The 8,313-nt window shown below is 37.9% G+C and overlaps 1 long non-coding RNA gene across 5 annotated transcripts; it reads right to left on the bottom strand.

Annotated features, from left to right (window-relative positions):
• Positions 1-471: 471 nt before the first annotated feature.
• Positions 472-6,494, bottom strand: LOC105171220 (uncharacterized). 5 transcript variants are annotated; one of them, XR_016067236.1, is made up of 6 exons: positions 6,247-6,494; positions 5,718-5,791; positions 3,940-4,181; positions 3,705-3,830; positions 3,495-3,609; positions 472-2,735 (listed from the first exon to the last, which is right to left on the bottom strand). It is a non-coding gene; the product is annotated as an uncharacterized LOC105171220 (long non-coding RNA). The 5 variants fall into 5 exon arrangements; XR_016067234.1 differs by lacking the exon at positions 6,247-6,494 and having other exon boundaries at positions 472-1,495; positions 1,580-2,735; positions 5,718-6,207; XR_016067235.1 differs by lacking the exon at positions 6,247-6,494 and having other exon boundaries at positions 474-1,683; positions 2,277-2,735; positions 5,718-6,197.
• Positions 6,495-8,313: the final 1,819 nt, after the last annotated feature.

The following is an 8,313-nucleotide window of genomic DNA, read 5'->3' on the forward strand; positions in this document are numbered from 1 at the left end:
CAAATTTACCACACTAATGCACGGTTCTAGACCTATGTTCGGGTCATGTTTCGTGGAATTATAAGAACGTTCAAAATTTAGCTGTTTTCCACGGTTTTATCAAAGGAAGTATGTTTCCCTTTCATATTGACCTGTAGTTATTATTACGCTTAGGAAATTTGACACACAAATGCATGTGTCTAGACCTAGGTTTCGGTCAAGTTTCGTGGAATTCTGAGAACGTTCAAAATTTAGCTGTTTGGCAACATTTTATCAAAGGAAGTTTGTTTCCCATTCATACCATCTTGTAGTTATTATTACACTTAGCAAATTTGCCAAACAAATGCATGGGTCTAGACCTACGTTTAGGTCATGTTTCATGGAATTTTGTTGAGAACGTTCAAAATTTAGCTATTTTCCACGGTTCTATTAAAGCAAGTTTGTTTTCTCTCATACTAACCTATAGTTATTATTACGCTTAGCAAATTTACCACACAAATGCATAGGTCTAGACCTAGGTTTGGGTCATGTTTCTTGAAATTCTGAGAACGTTTGAAATTTAGCTGTTTTGTACGGTTTTATTAAAGAAAGTCTTTTTTCCCTTTCATACTAACCTGTAGTTATTATTACGCTTAGCAAATTTACTAAACAAATGCATGGGTTTAGACCTGCGTTTGGGTTAAGTTTTAGGAAATTCTGAGGACGTTCAAAATTTAGCTGTTTTGCACGGGTTTATCACAGGCATGTCAAATGAATACTCTGAATAAAAAAATGTTGTGAAACATGCTAGCTGCCATTATTATGTCGCCCACTCAAAAATTTCAGTATGGTCAGTGAAAAGATGGCCGCAACGATTTCGTGTCGTAGCCAACATGCTTGCATTGAAGCTTCTCAAGCAATCTTCAAAAACAACACTATAGCTACGAGGGATTAAATTAACTCAATTACTGGAATAATGAACAAACGGAGAGCACATATTCTCATAACTTTCATATTGTACAAAATCCTTAGCAAACAGAATTTCAAGAAATACTGGCACGAGCCTCTTTAGAATCATATAATTTCCACATGTGATAAAGTAAATATAATCTCGAAGCCCAGGAAGCAATAGATATTTGTGGAGAATTGCAAAACATGCAAGCACGTCCACTTATAAACATATTAATATGCCGTTTTTGAGTAATGACTTACTTCCTCCAGTTGTTTCTTTTCTTCCATTATACGAAGTATCTCCTCCTTTGATATTCTCTTTTGTTTTATTGTTTCATATGCTTTCTTTTTCTCTTTCGTAAAGCATCCATTTTATTTTGTCGACTCAGGATTGAACCCCACAATCCATTATACAGGCTTTGTATTCACATGCCTAAGAAATCATCAATACAGTCATTTAAATAGGATAATAAAATAAACAATAGATCAATCTATATTAATTCACATATTTCAGTATGGTCGGTGATAAGATGGCATCAAGCCCTACCAAAGAAAATTCTCTCTCTTGGATAGCACTCAAAGAAACCTGTCACGGGCATGTCAAATGAATACTAAGTATCCAAAATTGTTCTGAAATATCCTAGATGCCATCAATATGTCACCCACTCACATATTTCAGTATGGTCAGTGAAGAAATGGCAGCAATATTTTCGTGACGTAGCCAATATGCTAGTAGGGAAGCTTCTCGGGCAAGCTTCAAAAACAACACTGTAGCTACAAGGAAATGAATTAACTCAATTTGGAATAATGAGCATGCCGAGAGCACATATTCTCATAACTTTCATATACTATAAAATCCTTAGCAAACAGAATTTCCAGAAATACTGGCACGAGCGTCTTTTTCCACGTGTGATAAAGTAAATAGTAATGTTTCTACACCAGGTATTACGAAAATTGGAAGCCTCGAAAGCAATAGATATCTGTGCAGATTCACAGAAAAATAAGTCCAGTTGTTCCATTCCATTTTGTCCTAAATGGCCTACTATACTCAATTCCAGCTGTGATGTGCTCAATTGAAAGGCTATTATTATATGACTGGTTTCCATGAACGAATGTTCGTGGCATTCCAACCACACAAGAACAGAAAGTGATTTCATTTTCTGTTAGAAACTGATTTCATTTTTTGTTTGAAAAGCTAGTTTGATTCAAGGATTATGAGTTACTATGAGTAACTTTATGAAGGTGATAAACGACTACCAACAAGTATGCAAGCCATTGTCTAGAATATTTATGGAAACTACTTGCTATAACAAAAATAAATTAAGTAATAGCACCCTCACTTAAACAACAAACTACTAACCAAGTACCTTGCATGCAGTAATATCGGCGGTTATGTCTTCATCTTATGAGCAGCAAAATCTAATTTTCAAGCACTCAATTGTCAATGCATCCAGAGCAACAACTCCAAGTTGGCAAGTGGATACTGCTATTTTTTCTTTTTCTTTTCTCATGTGGATATTGTTTTTTTTTTTTTCTGTTTCTTTTTCTTCTTTTTTTTATATATATTGCTTTTTTCTATTTTTTTTTCTTTTTTGTGGGGATTTCACTTTTTTTCTCTGTTTCTTTTCTTTTTCTTGGGGATATTGCTTTTTGTTATTATCTTTTTGTTCTTCTTTTTTTTGTATATATTGCTTTTTTTGTTTCTTTTTTTTTTTGTGCGCACATTCCTCTTTCTCTATGTTTCCTTTTTCTTCTTTTATGGATATTGCTTTCCTCATTTGCTTCCTAGTTCTCTTGTGCTTGTCTCCAAATGCATCTTCAGAAATCTGTAGAAAAAATACCAGAGAAATAGAGAGGTCAGTGTAGAACAACCAATCATTTATAAAATCGTTGTTGCAGTAGTATTGTATGGAGCAAACAAAATATGCAACTGCAGAATTTCACATAATTCTGTTGCAAATTTTTTCTGCACTAATTCGGCACATTCTACTAATGCAGAATTGAATTTTGGCAGCAACATAAATCAATATGCAGAAGAATTCATTTAAACATATTGAATTATGCAATTTATTTACACACAGAAGTTGGAAATGGAATGTGAGTTGCAGGATCCATGCATGAGGTTTAACACGTAATCTACGTTAGTTCTTACTTAAGATAGAGGTGCACAATTACATTAATTGGTTATCTAATCCTTGTGACTTACGTATTTCCTTAGAAACTTAACTATTTTCATGTAACATTGAAAATGCACTCCCTCATCCTCTTTCTCCTACCCAATCTTTAGGGAACCAAAAGAGCCTTAAATGAGTTCATCCGCTGTATCCTTTGTCATTCGACATCAAAAGATAATAATAGACACAACCAAGAATCAAAATTTAACAACTAGAAACAAGAGCACAAAAACAATCATTTTTTAGAGAAATCGAAAAACAGAGATAAGATGATCATTCTAGTTAATTCACATATTTATACACATATGTGTGCAAAGTGGTATTAATTAAAATAGCATTCATGGTAATTGAATGAATGAGAACATAGAAAATCTTCATAAAAACATTGACCACTAGGGAAAGGACAATTACCATAGAAATTTCTTCAGGAACTACCGTAGTTCATACAATAGTTCTTTCCATGGGGTTTGACGTTATGCGATATGTAAGCCTTTTTTCTGCAAACCTTGTGACCAGATGTCCTAAACTAAGAAAGCCAAAAATAGCTTAGGCGCCTTGAAGGTAGAGAATGGATTCCGGAGGAAGAAGAACAAAAAAAGGACAAATAAAGAAAATTCTTACCTCCAATTGATCCTAGTTCCACCGCATTTTTATCAATTTCAGCTACAATGGATTTTAGAGCATATTTTCCCTTTTCCCACTTCTACATCTCCTTCTTATATTTTTTCATCACAGCAGCTTCTTTTGCTATTTTCGAAGAATCAAGTAGATTAAATAATATGTTAGATAAATAAAAAACATGCAAGGACATACACATATAAACATATTGATATGCAGTTTTAGAGTAATGACTTACTTCTTTCAATTGTTTTTCCTTTCATTAGACGTAGTATCTCCTCCTTTGATTTTCTCTTTGGTGTATTATCAGTTAGACATTAGGCACCTGAATCATGATTGATCTTGATGTCCTCTTATCATCTTCTTCAATCCACGAATCAGTATGTAGTTTATCCTAAATATGGAATCAATTTGTCCCTCTCCAGGGGCAGATTATGTTTTTGGTTTCTTCCAAAGAGGTTTTTGCAATAAATCACAATGCTGCAAACAAAAATAATAAACATTTTTTCTTGATAAGTTACATGAACCTAAATCAATAAGGACAAGTGCCACCTAAGTGAAACCATAGCATGGTAGCATTACCACATTGGAAACTAAAAAGGATCCTAAATGGATGAAAAAGTTGGGAAATTTCTCAAGTTTAAAATATTTACAAGACTAACCATGCAAAAAGACACCCTACTCCATATACAGCTATTAATAGAGCTCATTATTTCATCAAGACGCCTGATGTTAACCACTTTGCCTGTATAACTTGGCACAATAATGGAAGGAATATCGAACATCAGAAACCTTGAAACATGATGAAGCAAATAACTTCATGCAGCTATAAGTACAAGAATGTCAAAAAAATGCACCATATATATCCATCACCGAAAGCATCCTCTATGAACTTTGATGGAAGAACATTAGCTCCTTCCCCAAACCAATCCTTGAAACTCTTGGTTTGGTTCTACCTTGCAATAAATGTTGAAATAAATTGATATTCTCGCACCAAGACTAGAAACTGAGTAACTTAGTCACCACCCCATTGGACTAACTGGTTGACTCAGTGCCAAGAAACTGTTTAGATAGCATATCAACTGTTGATACACACACACACACATATATATATATATATATATGTGTGTGTGTGTGTGATTATGTATGCATGTGTTTGTCTTTTAATGGTAAAATAAATAAATATATCATATAACTGCAAATAAGATAAAACGAGTGAAAGAGATACACAGCAAAATCCCCTTCTCCACACACCATTATTCTAACCACAAATAGATAGACGCATACACCCTTACATATCCCTTAAACAGTTGTCTATTTCCACTGAATTTTTCTATTAAAGTATTTGCAGCAAATTCAAAGAATTAGACGAATTTCCTCCAAAAGAAAGACATCTTGTTTGACATGGGTAGAGAGAATTGTGGTACTATTCCCTTAAAGAAGCACCCTATTTACAACTCTCAACTTTCCTCTAAAACTCCTCCATATCAAAATCCTACATCAAATGACTGTCCTTCCATCAACAAGAGAATGCACTACTGGTAAGCAAATCTGTTTTATGCATCCTAGTTCAAGACCACATTGGTTCTTGAACTCACATTAATATTTAATGGTGAAATAATGAAATCGGATAGTTTTCAGTAAATTTTGTAAGGGATTCAACGAACCACAGATCAGTTTTGATCTTGTCACTGATGGACATGAGATTCGCTATTTAGAAAGTTGGAAGCAAGTAAGATGATTAAGCTAATTGGAGGCAGACAGAAAAGGATAAACACGTCATTCATGACACCAAAAGCTTGCGGAATGCAATGTCATAACATATAGCATAGTCCCTCAATACAAGCCAATTAATCAAGAAAGACAAGGAAAGGAACTGTAATGATTTCATTAATAGGTAGATTGGAGAAACCCTCTTCAAAAAAAAGGCAAGAAATGAAATGAAGAAACCCTCTTCACAAAAAATTCAAGAAAGGAACTGAAAGGAAGAGAAAAGTGGCTTTTGAGTATTTTTACCAGCAATTTTTTTCATTCTCGAATTTTTCTGTATTGTACCAACCTCCACCGCTGCTTCTCCTGCAGGTGTTGTCCTGCACAGGGGCACCATCAAGCTTAGTCACGTGCGCCTCCTTGACTCCGCCATCCTCAACATACTCCACTGAGGCTTTTTCACCAAACTAGGCATGCAGATTGGTGAATAAAGGCTTTTCTTGATTTTCGTTCCTTTGTTTTTTTAGGTGAGAAGAGGACAGAGGATAGGGGTAAAAACATGTCAGTGCGCTGTCACGAGGACGGTGATTTTGGGTATTTTTTCACTTTCTTGATTTTTCCGCATGGTGAGATGGAAGAAGAGGGGAGTTCAAATGAGGATTTATGAGGAGTGACTTTGAGGCTTTTTCTAGATTAAAAAGATTGAGAATAACTCTAACCAAGATAACAATATTTATACCAATTTAATCAAAGCCCCAAATAATCAACAAAAACCAAACTGCACTTCTACCCCCAACGAAGAGCAAAACAAATAACCAAAATCCAAAATAATTACCTGTGTTTTAACTGGATGGGTTGCGAAACAATTCTGGTACTATTTCCATGACCTGAACATGCTAAAACATGTAGAATTCAGTATGTTTTTCAGTTTGGAGAATGAGGATATGTGTGTTGGGAGTATAGAACTGGGAGTCTCAGGTGGGGTTTCAGGGGCTGCCCGCGCACTCGGCACCCTTGACACACATCAGCCACACAACAGCTCTACATGCCTGACCAAACAACCTTCTCCGAATGACGCTGGACTTCCACAGTCATAGAGTTTTAGGTGTTGGTCTTTTAACTTGTTTTGTTATTTTGCTTTTTTTGTTTTGATTGCTCAGCAGATCATTTTTCAATCTTTTTAATGTCTATTGCTTTCCATAGGATTTATTTTTAAGCCTATTATAGGGGGGGGGGGGAATGAGTTCAAGAAGTTTGGTTTAGGGACGTGTTAGAGTCCCCCTCAAGGCGATCCCCTTGCTCTAGCATTGTTGTCTACTATATACGCACTTTTCAATTTAATGCAATCCACTTTCTGAAATCATGTGTTCAAATTGCTGTCGTTGATGTTGTTGCTTTCTACTATGATTCCTGTTGGTGCGCTGCGTTAGTGCCGAGCGAGAGTGTGTGTTGCGATTGGCGAAAGTAGTTGGCGGACTACTAGCCACACTGTGCTCCTTTCTACGCATTGCGGAAGGAGCCTCGTGAGAGAGGGTCGGACACTCCCAGTTGACTAAATTGGAAGAGAAGGTATCTTCCCTTGAATCTAAGATCACGGTGCTGAATTCGGAGCTGGATGAATGTCAGCAGGTGATCCAAGAGATGGCTGGTGCCTTTGGAGGCGATGGTTTCGCTGATATGCGGAGTGACATGGAACAAATGTCTATTTAGATAGGTCTGCTCCAATGTGCACTGAGTAACGCCTTTGTTGTTGCTCATTACCCCGGTCTAGGCTTCGGTTTCCCAAGCCGAAGGCCTAAGCGGTGTTTGTGATGCGACGGAGGTCGAGAACTTCCTCTTTGACATGGAACATTACTTCCTTGCCACAGACGTGCAGGACAAGACTGGGAAGGTGTTGACTGCAATCATGTATCTGACTGGTGATGTCAAGTTGTGGCGGCGTACCGAGTATGCGGAGATACAAGCACTTCAAGTGCGACTTGATACGTCGGCCCTTCTTTGGGAGGCAATTCGAGAGCAGTTCTTCCCAGAGAATGTCGAGTATAATGCCAGGTGGGCATTGCGGAAACTGGAGTATACAGGTTCCGTGCGGGAATATGTGAAAGCTTTCTCAGCACTGATGCTGAATATCCGAGACATGTTGAGAAGGATAAGCTGTTCATTTTCATGGAAGGTTTGAAATGGTGGCAGCGTCTTAAGTTGACACGCCAACGGGTGACTGATTTGAGTTCGCTATGACAGCGGTCGAACGCTTGGCAAATTTCAACTCAGAGACTCGGAGGGATAGGCAGACGACGCTTAGCCCCGCACATAATAAGCCGGGTGGGGTTAGATCATTTAGGAGTAACTCGAACAGAGGTGGGGGAGAGAAGCCCCATGCTCAGATTAGCTCATAGGGTAGTTCAGGCAGGAACAAGCCCCAAGTGAATAGGTAGGGGGCACGGCAAAGGAGCAGCGGGTGCTTCCTGTGCGATGGTCCGCATAGATTTTGGGATTGCTCGAAGAAACAATTGTTGAATACGCTGGCGACCTTTACCGACAAGGCGTCGTCCGCGAAGAGTGAGGAGCTACAAGCATTGGCAGGTGGCGAGAATGACTCAGAGGATAATGAGGAAAATTTGGGCACCGTATCCCAATGGTGTAGTACATTGTCCACGGTGGCGGAAAAGAAGGTTGCGCCACCCCTTGCGAGAAAGACTGTCCCGACTCTTACTGTGTAATAGCCGGAAGAAGAAGTACAGCCCCGAAATTCTAGGAAGAAAGGGTTGATGTTTGTTGATGTGAAGCTTCATAGCAAGCCCATTCATGCTATGATTGATATTGGAGCCTTTCACAACCACCTTGCGAGCGCCAAAGTTGCGAGACTCGGGCTCGTGCTGGAGAAGGGAGTTGGTCGAGTGAA

Source organism: Sesamum indicum, linkage group LG9, assembly GCF_026168435.1.
Source record: "Sesamum indicum cultivar Baizhima isolate 11 linkage group LG9, ASM2616843v1, whole genome shotgun sequence".
In the NCBI taxonomy this organism is placed as follows: Eukaryota; Viridiplantae; Streptophyta; class Magnoliopsida; order Lamiales; family Pedaliaceae; genus Sesamum; species Sesamum indicum.